This window comes from Clupea harengus, unplaced genomic scaffold, assembly GCF_900700415.2.
Source record: "Clupea harengus unplaced genomic scaffold, Ch_v2.0.2, whole genome shotgun sequence".
Taxonomy (NCBI): Eukaryota; Metazoa; Chordata; class Actinopteri; order Clupeiformes; family Clupeidae; genus Clupea; species Clupea harengus.
In genome coordinates this window covers 5,393-18,186 of record NW_024880525.1, presented here as the reverse complement: position 1 = coordinate 18,186, position 12,794 = coordinate 5,393, and the positions used below count along the sequence as shown (strand labels likewise).

Below are 12,794 nucleotides of genomic sequence, written 5' to 3'. Positions count from 1 at the left end.
TTTTTGACACTGGCTGCACGTACACCTTAATGACTCACCAGCTCTGGAAGCAGATTGTGCAGGAAAGAGATATGCTTGAGCCATGTTCGAATCAGTCCTTTGTGCTTGCAGATGGAGAGGTGCATGCACCACTGGGGAAGGCTAAATTTACATATGTTTGGCATGACACTTACTGGTCGCTGGAGACTTATGTCATGGATGACAAGCACCAAGCTTTTCCCTTGATTTTTGGGCTAGACTTCCTTACTAAAACCCACACACGCATTAATTTGGGAGAAAATGAGTAAGGAGTGCGGGAAGCGGCTCACAACAGGTATCAATACCATCCCTCCCTACCCCACGATAAAGAAACTCTCACCTGGAAAAATGCCGACATTGGATTATACATGGCTGCGTCACATCAAATAAATCACATGGTAATAAATCCCATTCTGATTCTGATTCTGATTCTGAAAAGCCAGTAATACCGGAGTCTTCCCATGAGCTTGACCAGAGGAATCTACCAGCTGAAATGCTTCCTCTAGTCAGGAAGTGGACAACGATGTGTTCCAGCCGGCTGGGAAGAACTACCCTGGAAGAGCACCAGATTCCCACCACAGACCAAATGTCGGTGCGGAGTCAGGTTTACAGGGTGTCTCCTTTTAAGAAGGCTATAATTCAAGAGCATATTAAAAAAATGTTAAAAGACAACATTATTGAGCCATCCTCATCAGCTTGGGCATCACCTATAGTTTAAGTGGCTAAACCATCAGGGGAATATAGGTTCTGTGTGGATTATCGTCGTCTGAATGCCAAGACACCCTACCCAATGCCACTGATTCACAAGATCATTGAATCCTTGCATGGCGCCACCTGCTTTAGCACACTGTATCTACAATCAGGATACTGGCAAGTGGCAATGGCAGAAGAAGACAAAGCTAAAACTGCTATCGTCACTCCTTTTGGGCTATTCCAGTTCCGCTCCATACCTTTCGGGTTGCGGAATGCTGGTGCCACTTTCCAGCGTCTGATGGAGCACTTGAGAGGTTCTAATTGTTTTGTGTACATTGATGACATAATTGTGTTCTCTCCCAGCCCTGAACAGCACCTGAGTGACTTTGAGGCGATCTTTGCAAGGCTCCATGCTTCTGTAACGGGCTATCAGTAGTGCTGCACGCCCATGCACACATACACACGTACACGCATGCACTTGACCATGCCTGGTTCACTCCAGTCCACTAGGGAGCAGCGAGGTGTCATTGAGGGCACTCGGCAAGGCAGGGAGGGATAAGAGAAGGAATGTGGGAGCTTGTGTTTGAACTCCATACCTTTGACACCTGCTTTTGTTCTTCACTTCTTAAGGTAATTAAACCTTTCCTTTTCGGTTGAACTGCTGCAAATAAGTGTGTATGTTCTAACAACAAGCAGACTGGTTATTGAAGTGTTACTTTGTTTGTGTGTGTGTTTAGTGTGTGTGTTTAGTTTCAGCTGGAGATTAAATGTTTGAAAGGGTACGGGACTGTAAAAAGTTTGGGAACCACTGCCCTACACGACTAATCTAAGTCTTTGCAGAGATTCCTTGGCCTTGCAGGATGGTGCCATAAGTTTATTACAAACTTTGCAAACATTGCAGTGCCGTTAAACCAGTTGAAAAGGAAAGGGGTGGAATGGAAATGGACGTCTGAATGTGAAACAGCCGTGGAGCAACTGAAGAACGCTTTGAGGAACCCTCCTGTACTAGCTCAGCCAGACCACAGTCTAATATTCCAGGTGCATACAGATGTCAGTGGCTTGGGAGCAGTCCTGACACAAAGAGGACCAGCGGGAGAAAAGGTGATTGCATATGCCTCTAGAGCAGGGGTGTCAAACTCAAATACACAGAGGGCCAAATTTAAAAACTCTGTCCAAGTCGAGGGCCGGACATATTCAATTTATATATTTATTATATTATATCATATATATATATTTTTTCATATGTAAACATGAACTTAAGTTTAACATAGGCCTATTGAATCTGGGACAAGCAGGCTTAACCTTAGGCCAATTAGTTATTGCCTATAAACACAGAGATCAAATTTCGAAATAAAATAAACATCAGTGGCATTCATTTCTTATGCCTCTCTTTTCTGCATATCGCAGGCGCTCCATTTGTGGTCAGTCCAACATGTTTGTCCCAAGGCAGCCCCATTTCATTTACACATTTGGATACCTCTTCAAAGAGATCTTTCCCCGTAGTTGTGCCATGCATTGATTTAAATCCCAAAAGTTCCTCTATAACGCAGAGTCGAGTCCACTCCACGGATGAAGATTGACAGCTGGGCAGTATCAGATGTGTCGCTGCTCTCATCCACAGCAAGGGATTATGCGATGAAATCTTTTCCCTTTCCCATCAGCTGTTGTTGTGGATTGGTGGCAAGGTCACATTCACAATCAACAACGGTGTTTCTTTTCAGGCTCATATTTAAAAATGCTTGCCTTTTACAGTGGTGGAATGTAACTAAGTACTTTTACTTCGTTACTGTACTTAAGTACATTTTTAGGTATCTGTACTTTACTTAAGTAAAAATAATAGTGCATACTTTTTACTTTTACTCCATTACATTTTTTAGCTATTATCTATACTTTTACTCCGCTACATTTCTACAATATGTGTTGTTACTCGTTACATTTTATGAACACAGTTTCGCCAAAATGTTGCCTACACAAAACTATGGATTGCGTTGCTGTTTTGGAAGTTTAAACCAATCAGGTGGCTCCATCAACTCCAATGATATCAGAGTGCGCGTTTGGCAGCAGCACTAGCGGTAGCTTTGCCGGTTATACCTGAACATTCAACAGACAGCCTGACTACTGCCTATTCAACATGGATCCAGAGTCGCCCTGAACTGAGCCCTCTGATATGAGCCACCCTTGGCCCTTTTTAAAAGATATGTTCGAGTTCAAAGGCCCCAAGAATGACTCCTGGAGGTTTCAATGCGTTTCCTGTCTCCCTCAAAAAAAGGAGTTGCTAGCCTTCAATAATCCGCCCTCAAATTTAAAGTAGCATATCGAGGTAAGCAGAGTGATTGCTATGCTAAGTTAATGTCCCTGACTTTTGAATATTGATGTATGTATTTAATTCGTTTACTGACATGATATTATAATGTTATCTAGCGAAATGCATGTTGACATAGAGCAATAGCATCAAAAAACATGATTGTATCTTCATTATATATTTAACGTAGTGGTAAGATAAAGCTGGTAGGTTAGCTATGTCAAGCAAGCGTGCCTTGTTCTGTCCAGTTTTACAATTACATTTGTTTTTCATGTTCCATGTTTCCCTTTTTTACACGTTTACAATTAAATAAAAGATGTAAAGATATCACATGGTGTCTTTTGGTATTAACTTTGCAAATAATCCCTGGTAGATAACTTGTCATTCGCAGAATTGTAAGATATAGTGTGAACAGTATTACAGATGGTGGGCACAATAAGTACACCAACCTTTCCAATTAACAAATGTTGTTGCTTATAATTATTACTAGTAGTGACATCTGTAGAGGCATTTATTACTAGTAGCTATTTCTTTATCAAAATGGCACAGCCTAGACATTGAGAGACAACCCATTGCATGAGTACTTTTACTTTTAATACTTAAAGTAAATTTAAAAGTAAGTACTTTTTACTTAAGTAGGATTGTTGATGTAGTACTTTTACTTTTACTTTTATTTTCCTGGGTACTTGTACTTTTACTTAAGTACTAAACTTCAGTACTTCCTCCACCACTGGCCTTTTATCAGAGCACACGATGTCGCAAACTTTTATCATGCAGTTCTTGACAACCTCTCCCTCGGTAAAGGGTTGGGCTGCTTTAGCGATATCCGCTAGTACAATAACGTTTGCCTTTACAGCAGCCTCACTTTGTGATTTTGCTTTTACGAACACAGTCTGCTGTGACACCAGCCTTCTTTTCAACTCCTCTACCCTCTGGAGGTTCTGTTTCATGTCCAGATGTTTGTACTTGTCTTGGTGTTTCGTTTCATAGTGCCGTCTTAAATATGTTCTTTCATTACAGCCAGATCGGCTCCGCCCACAAGACAAACAGGTTTGCCCTTTAAATAAACATATATTCTGCCTCCCACCACTCTTGAAAACCCCTGTTTTCAAAGTCCACCTTTCGTTTGGCCATTTTTTGGGGGGAGAGAGTCAGGCCACAAGCTAAACCTTGACTTCAGGTGATGAGGCTGCAGACAGTGGGGCAAGGGCTTGCGCGTCTAAATTGACGTAGGCTACCAACGGTGGCAGTGCATTGTGGGACTTGCAGTATTAGTGGTGCGTGCGACATACCGGTGGCCGCGGCAGACCATCTCTGATAGACATTACATATTATCTGGCGGGCTAAATAAAATGACACCGTGGCTCATTCAAATCAATGGAACTTTTTGCAACATTCTGAGGAGCCGGTGGGCCAGATGAAATCAATTGGCGGGCCGGATCTTGAGTTTGACACATGTGAACTACACGCTCCTGCTCTTCAACCACACTCTCCTCCTGCTCTTCAACTACACTCTTCTCCTCCTGCTCTTCAACTACACTCTCCTCCTCCTCCTGCTCTTCAACTACACTCTCCTCCTGCTCTTCAACTACACTCTCCTCCTGCTCTTCAACTACACTCTCCTCCTCCTCCTGCTCTTCAACTACACTCTCCTCCTCCTGCTCTTCAACTACACTCTCCTCCTCCTCCTGCTCTTCAACTACACTCTTCTCCTCCTGCTCTTCAACTACACTCTCCTCCTCCTGCTCTTCAACTACACTCTCCTCCTCCTGCTCTTCAACTACACTCTCCTCCTGCTCTTCAACTACACTCTCCTCCTCCTGCTCTTCAACTACACTCTCCTCCTCCTCCTGCTCTTCAACTACACTCTCCTCCTGCTCTTCAACTACACTCTCCTCCTCCTGCTCTTCAACTACACTCTCCTACTGCTCTTCAACTACACTCTCCTCCTCCTCTTCAACTACACTCTCCTCCTGCTCCTGCTCTTCAACTACACTCTCCTCCTGCTCCTGCTCTTCAACTACACTCTCCTCCTGCTCTTCAACTACACTCTCCTACGTGATGTACACTCGACTCGTACATGCTGTACTATAAGTTGTTTTGGATAAAAGCATCTGATGAATAAATAAATAATGTAAATGTTTTTTGCTTTCTCTTTACCCTGAGCCACTCGTATAAATACATATGCACACTCAACAGGCACAACATGCACCATGCACACAATGTGTTGACCTGAACGTTACATGGACACAGATAGTATACCTTGATCTTTAGACTCAGGGTCAAAATTCCCTAATGACCGGCTGATAGTGTAGGGACTGATGGCATTTTTTTTTAGTGCCAAAATATTGGTGGCGACTCTTGAGTATGATAAGTCAAGAAAAGTATTCCTGCTGTTTTGCGCGTCAAGGGAGATAGACAGAGGTTTCACTGAAAAGATTCACCTATGGCTCATCTGGCCAGCCATTGAAACCGTTCAGTTTAAATGTATCCTTCATAGCATAAGGGGTGTTACCCCATAGCCCCAGCTGTCTGTGAATATGTATCGGTCTGCTACCTCAGTGGACCGGAAATTTCACAATATTTGTTCACAGGGGAAATTGTTGATTTAAGAGATCCAGCTGTGACCAAATGTCTCAGAGTCCAGTATTCATGGGGGTGGGGGTATAATGAATACAAAGACACTTTGATATGACCGGGAGGGGGGGGGGGCATTCACTCACACCACTCTCAGGGCATCTCATCTAACTGAATATTCAACCAGAAACTGTTGCATTTTAACTTAAGTCCAATTAAAAGCTAAAACTTTATGAATATAAATCAATATAATGAATACAAATGAATATACAACGAATATAATATATGATGTATAATATATAATACAAATGAATATAAAATTAATTGGATTATTGATTATTGTCAATCATTATTAACTCTGATTTTGCAACTCCTTCAGTATGTGGAAATGGAGCTGACAACTCAAGTTCCTCCTGAACAACCATGGGCATAAATGGAAACCAAAGTTAAATTATTTGCCAAAAAAGACCTTTTCCAGAATTTTATCAGGTAGGCATAACAGTTACATAACAGTTGAAAAATGATGTTCAGTATACAATCCTAAGAATCTCACTCATTTCACATGAATTGACTCACCATCTGAAGGGCTGCCAGTGGAATCCTCTATAGAGTCTGTGTCTGACACTATATGCAGCAAGAAAGAAGACTTTTAGGAAAATAAATCTGAGGGTCTTTTGTGAGTGCAAGTTAAAAGTCACCAACTGTCCTCTATACTAAGAAAATACTCACCTATCCCTGTTTCCAGGCACACCATACTGATGCCAATGGAATTATAATGCTCTTTATTTGCTAAATCCAATGCCTATATGTGTAGATTCTATATCAGTGTGCCCAAATCTCCAGAGTGAAAACAGACGTTAGGCGTCACTATGCACATCTTCTCCTTCCAGTGTTTCCAAGCTTATCCTACTTACTGTTTGGGCGGTCACCATCGTTTGAGTCATCGCTTGCATCTGGGCTTTCTCTTCCACCTGAAGGTTTGTTTGACTCTAAAAAAAACAAGAACATTTTAGTCAAATTGCCTACTAGGTCAAGATATAAACCTTAAAAGAATATGAAAAAGCTTTATTGTCAAACCAGGCAAAATGTGTGTGATCAACTTGAACCCAACTTCATAATTTTAGACTGTAGTTTAGTTTTCATCTCTGTGGAAAACTATAAGTAATTTGAGTAAAGTGAACCTCTCCAATGCAGTTGAGTCGACTAATCATTTGGTGTTGCCCTGTTCACTTAGTTTTTTTTTTTCCATCTATTCTTAGGTTTTTGGTGTCCATTGACTTCAATTCACTCCATTTGAAGTGTATTTATGCTAATGTCCTTATTCACGCCATTGGCATATGATATACACCATCTCAGTTATATAATACACTACCACACCTGAAAAATCGACACAGACATTTAAAGTGTACTAGTATTTCTGCTGTTGTAGATGTATCTCAGTAATCGATCAGTGTTTGAAATCAGATAATATCTCTATAGCATGCCAATGTATAGCGTGTCTTTGTCGTGTACAGAGAGAGCCCACCATCAACGCACGCCAAGTATCCCTTTTAAGGGAAGTTCTATTTTCATAACCTACCCCTTGCATGTGAAGGTGCGGTGTATGGGCTATAGCGACGGAGGGCTGATGACTGTTTGTGCTTCCCAGCTCTTGTGACTGTCGGCCACTGGCCTGAGAGTCTACGCAAGTGAGAGATCAGGAAGAGGCAGTGAACTACACAATCGTCAGGGGCGGGGCCTGCTTAACGTAAACACCAGTGCGGAGGAGGATTCACTCCTGCATTGGCGTTGCTAGATTTCCACAACTGACGTAGCGCCCTCAGTGTGGTGGACGGGAGCGCGTTGGATTATTGTTTTTATTTTTTATTCTGGTCGGCTCAGAGAGGCCGACCAACGGACTCTTCATCTTCCGTGTTTGTCTGTCTTGTCTGTTTGGAATCATGGACCCAGCTGCAACACAGCGCTGAACAGGACCACAGTGGGTGAATTGACAAAGCATAGTTACGCAGTGTAACCTGAGTGGTGTGTGATCACACTCGACCTCAGAACAGCCAACCAATCCTTGACCGATCCGTATCAAATTTATAAACTTTTACTGAGCTGTTACAATATTCATTTATAATTTGTTGTATTCATTTTGCTTCAGGCATGACTAGCAGCTACGCCCAAACATTTATATCAAACACTCTATCACGTAAGCAACAGTGTACGTATAATTATTCAGTATACCATCCAAAATTCCTAAAAATCTTACTAATTTCATATGATTTGACTCACCATCTGAAGGGCTGCCAGTGGGTTCCTCCATAGAGTCTGTGCTTTCCCTTGGTCTTGAGGGATTTATCTCTGACACTGTGAGCAACAAGAAAGAGGTCTTTCAGGAAAAACTTCAAATAATTTTAGATCTCGCACTCTGAGGGTCTTTTGTGAGTGCACAGACCACCACCAGGTTAAAAGGCATTACAGATAAACTTCCTGTGCAACTGACTGGGTTACAAGAGAAAATGTCTGTTAAGACAGATGTGTATGTTAGGACATGCATTACTACATTCTAATTAGTACTACATTTGTAACTGAAAAATGTTTTCCTGACTTGACTTACTGTTTGGATGATCACATTTATTGAATTACATCATCAGTGGGATGTGATTCCTCTGTCTTGAAGGTGGAAACTGTAAAAAAAAAATGCACCATTCTTTATCTTTATGCACATATTTCAGTCATTCATTTTCTGTTTCTCAGCAAAACAATTAGATAGGGGAAAAGGGAAAGAACATAAAAGGGACTCATTTTAAATTCCAAAATATAAAACCTTTCTACTTTTAATTTACTTAATGACTGGAGTTTTGAGTGGTCATATACCACTTGTTTTTTTCTTTTCCGTTTACATTAATAACTAAATGTATAGCATTTAAACCGCAAACATCCTTGATTTAGTCTACTGCTGGATTGGTCATATTTCTTGATAACCAAGACGCTACCCTAGCTTTACTCAAGAAATGGCCTACAACTAAACAAGATTATTATCAAAGCAACCGCACTACAAGACAAGATACATATTATAACTCCTGTAACTATGCGGTTCACCTCTGGAACCAACTACCAGAAGACATTAAAAACGCTCCAACTTCTTTCAGTTTTAAATCTAGACTAAAGACCAAACTTTTCTCAGATGCCTTCTGCTAACTGGCCATGAACAGTTCTTTTGAAGCATTATTGCTTACTTATATTACTGTAGTAGACTAGTGATTGTTATTATTCTTTTTATGCTTTTATTTCCTATATTTTACTGTTTTTATGCCTTAATGTTCTCATGCTTTTATTTTCTATAATTTACTGTTTTTATGATCATGTACTGACCTTTTTCTTTTATTTAAGTGAAGCACATTGTTGTGTATTTATGTGAAGCACATTGAATTACCACGGTGTATGAATTGTGCTATATAAATTAAATTGCCTTGCCTTGCCTTGCCTTGTATTTGTTAGCATCAGCTAACCATGGTCAGGGCGAACAACAGTGAAGTGAATTAAACTACTGAATGTAGCCCCTCCTAGGAATGAGGTTGCCCACCAGCACTCACTTATGCCTATACGCCCCTGCGCTTGATGCTTTCTTTGTTGAAATGAATTGGAATTAAGTTGAAATTATTGAAATTATTGAAGAGTTCATATTATTCAGACAATAAAAATCCACTAAATAATAAAACTAGTATTAGAACAGTAGGCCACATTTTGAGTTTGACAGAGAGGTTTTAGTAATCGTAACATACAACGTTGGTTCAGTGCAGCCTACTGATTTTTTTTATGACATGTTGAATATGGTACTATAGCATACACTGAACTTAAACCTTTTGTGGCGTCTGCGGGAGAATGTGTATTTGTGTGAATTTGTTCCGTGATGTCGTGTGTCATGTGGTGATCAAATAAACAAATTGATTGATTGATTGGTGTCTCCCAGTGTTCGTGGCGTAGAATCTTTATGTCTGTAAATTCCGTTTTAGTGTTCTAATTTTGAGTGTTTGGTGTTCTCCCTGTTGTGTTAGTGTCTACGTGTATTTTTAGTTAGCGATGTGGAGTCAGTGTCATTTGTAAAGTCAGTTTGACCGATCTGCGTCAAGTACGGTTTGAAGTCATGTGAGTGACAGTAAATAAACGGATATCAAAGACACGCCTGTTGCGTAATATCGCTACATTACTTATAACACAACATGGCAACACTTTATGAGATGAGCTTCTCTGTTATTCTTCGCTATACAGTGACTCCGTATTATTCAAACCAAAACGTGCGAGATCTACGTTCTGTGGCCTACTTATCCCAGCTATGAGGATCGTAGGTGCAAAAATAACGGGAAGCAAATATTTTTTGCAAAATGATGGCATCATCGTATGCATTCATTTATATACTGTCGGTGGCTAGTTTTAAAGTAATATTCCTAAAAATTATTTCGATGGCACACGGTCATGCAAAGTGGATAATCAGTGTAGGCTACCGACTAGCCGCCCTTGATACATTCACCTTCGGACGCAGAGAATGTGAGCTCGTGACATGGCACGACGTCGTCAAAAATATCACCGACATAAATTACATCGACTTCACACTTTGGTAACCTTAGCTGGAAAGTGAAAATAAACTTAAAAATGCGACAATGTCCTAATGTCTTAAGTAGCTCACTTTACTAATTATTTAGGAATTCTTTCGGAACACACTCACCTGTTGCAGGCGCATAAAACAAGCTCAAAGGTGAAACTTAGGTAATATAATCTGCGTAGGCGAAATTCAGCCAAAGCGCCGCCTATTAAACACTTTACACCTTCACCTGAGCTAGAGGCTTATTTCATGTTACTGTCTTTCCTTTGTGAAAAGAACTGGAAAGATTTGCCTTCATCTGTAGTTAGTTTATAGTTGTATGTCTGAATGTCTTAGGATACTATTTTGCGCACTGGTGCACAAAAAAAAGCCTACCTTAGTGCAAGTGGTAAAGGCTTAAGTGGGCAGAGCCAGGCCAAAGTTAATTGGAGATTGTCAGTAAATAAACGAACATCAAAGAGACGCCTGTTGCGTAATATCGCTACAATAATTATACTACTGTTGCGGAGAAAAAAGCAGCTTCCTCGAAATTTCGCAATCAGAAGAGGAGAAGCCAAAGGCGCGTATCTGCGGATTCTGTATTGAAATGGTCTAAGCTTTCAACAGCAGATGCTCTGTTGTGTCTGATTTGTAGGTTTGTGATAGAGAAAAACATTAATCTTTTCTGATCCGAATAAAACTCTTTATTCTTGGTTGTTCAGGAAAAATCTTCAAAAACTTCAGAAGTCTGGCAGAGTGTGCCAGTTATTTTTCCAACAGCATAAACCTGAGCAGGTTTCGAGACTATACTGAGTTTATAGAGTTTTGCATCCTCTTTTTATACATCTGAAGAGACCCACCCATCACCCTAAATCACCTATGGCCCTCCCCATAGAATACATGTCGTTTTTGAAATGGAGTATTGGGGTCCAAAACTGTTATTATGTCATATCGGGTCAGTTATCAGTGCCTCCCCCTTATGGCCGAGGCCCAACCACCTGCACCTGGCATATTATGGAGCAGCCCATGGCTGGAAAATGCGCCTAATTCAGACAAGAGTGTGTGTGTAGTGGGAGAGGGGAGCCTACAATGTGCCGAGTGAGTGAGAGTGGGTAAGAGTGGGTGCGCAGAAGGGCAGGGAAGGTTTCCGTGGCCTTCAGCCTGCATGAGGAAAGTTCCTGCAGCCATCCTGTGGACAGTTATCTTGGTCACCCCTAAGACTCCCCACACATCACTATGACCAGACTACATACATACTTAAACATAGAGTGCACATAATGTAATCATATCAATAGGGGAAATCATTGTGTAGTATAGTAGTCTTGATAGCTTCCTATCAAGAATTTCCTTGTGGTTATGCTGATTGTTAATAGTCTACCACTGGTAGTTATAATGATTGATAATATAGTCTACACACACAGATTATTGAGTTTTCATTCACATATTTTCCACCACAGCTCCATGGATGATCTTACCGTATGAATGGCGGGTTTGCCTTTTTAAAAGTTATTCGGTTACTCCCACCTTTCTTTTGTTTGGTTGACCCCTACGGTCAATTAGATGTAACCCCGCTATCTGACTTTCACTCAACCGGAGCGTATTACCTGTTTGGCACCACATCCATTTTCTGGGATAACGCCATTCATATCCCATACATTAATCCATGTTCACCAACTATAAAAAAAAATCCTACACTACAGCACGCCAAAACTTGAAGCAATGAGCTTCTCTATTCTTCTTCACAGACATACAGTTTAGATTGAATGAAATAAATCTGGCTATACAGTGAATCCGTATTATTCAAACCAAAACTTGCGAGATCTACGTTATATGGCCTACTTATCCCAGCTATGATGATCTTAGGCGCAACAACAACGGGAAGTAAATTATTTTTGCAAAATGTTGCCATCATAGTATGTATTCATTTATATTCTGTAGGCTATGTAGGTGACTAGTTTTAAAATAAAATCCTAAAATTCATGTTCATGGCACACGGTCATGCAAAGTGGATAATCAGTGTAGGCTACCGACTAACCGCCCTTGATACATTCACCTTCGGACGGGGAGAATGTGAGACCTCGTAACAAGGCACAATTTTGCCAAAATATCCCTACATAAATTACATCGACTTCACACTTTGGTAACCTTAGCTGGAAAGTGAAAATAAACTTAAAAATGCGACAATGTCCTAAATAACTCACTTTACTAATTATTAAGGAATTCTTTCAGGACACACTCACCTGTTGCAGGCGCATAAAACAAGCTCAAAGGTGAAATTTAGGTAATATAATCTGCGTAAGCGAAGTTCCGGCAAAGCGCTACATTCCTTATACCACAACATTCCAAAACCTAAAGCGATGAGCTTCTCTGTTCTTCTTCACAGACATAGAGGCTGTTTAGATTCAATAAAATAAATCTGGCTATACAGTGAATCCGTATTATTCAAACCAAAATCTGCGACATTTACGTTCTATGGCCTATTTATCCATGAGGATCTTAGGCGCAACAACAACGGGAAGCAAATTATTTTTGCAAAATGTTGCCATCATAATATGTTTTCATTTATATTCTCTAGGTGGATAGTTTTAAAGTGAAATCCAAGTTCATTTCGATGGCACACGGTCATGCAAAGTGGAT

General features: G+C 40.6%; 1 long non-coding RNA gene across 2 annotated transcripts; it reads right to left on the bottom strand.

Annotated features, from left to right (window-relative positions):
- Positions 1-6,545: 6,545 nt before the first annotated feature.
- LOC122132332 lies at positions 6,546-12,434 on the bottom strand. Of its 2 annotated transcripts, none has more exons than XR_006152193.1 (4): positions 12,398-12,434; positions 8,193-8,262; positions 7,868-7,942; positions 6,546-6,579 (listed from the first exon to the last, which is right to left on the bottom strand). It is a non-coding gene; the product is annotated as an uncharacterized LOC122132332 (long non-coding RNA). The 2 variants fall into 2 exon arrangements; XR_006152194.1 differs by lacking the exon at positions 12,398-12,434 and adding an exon at positions 10,302-10,336.
- Between the last annotated feature and the right edge of the window lie 360 nt (positions 12,435-12,794).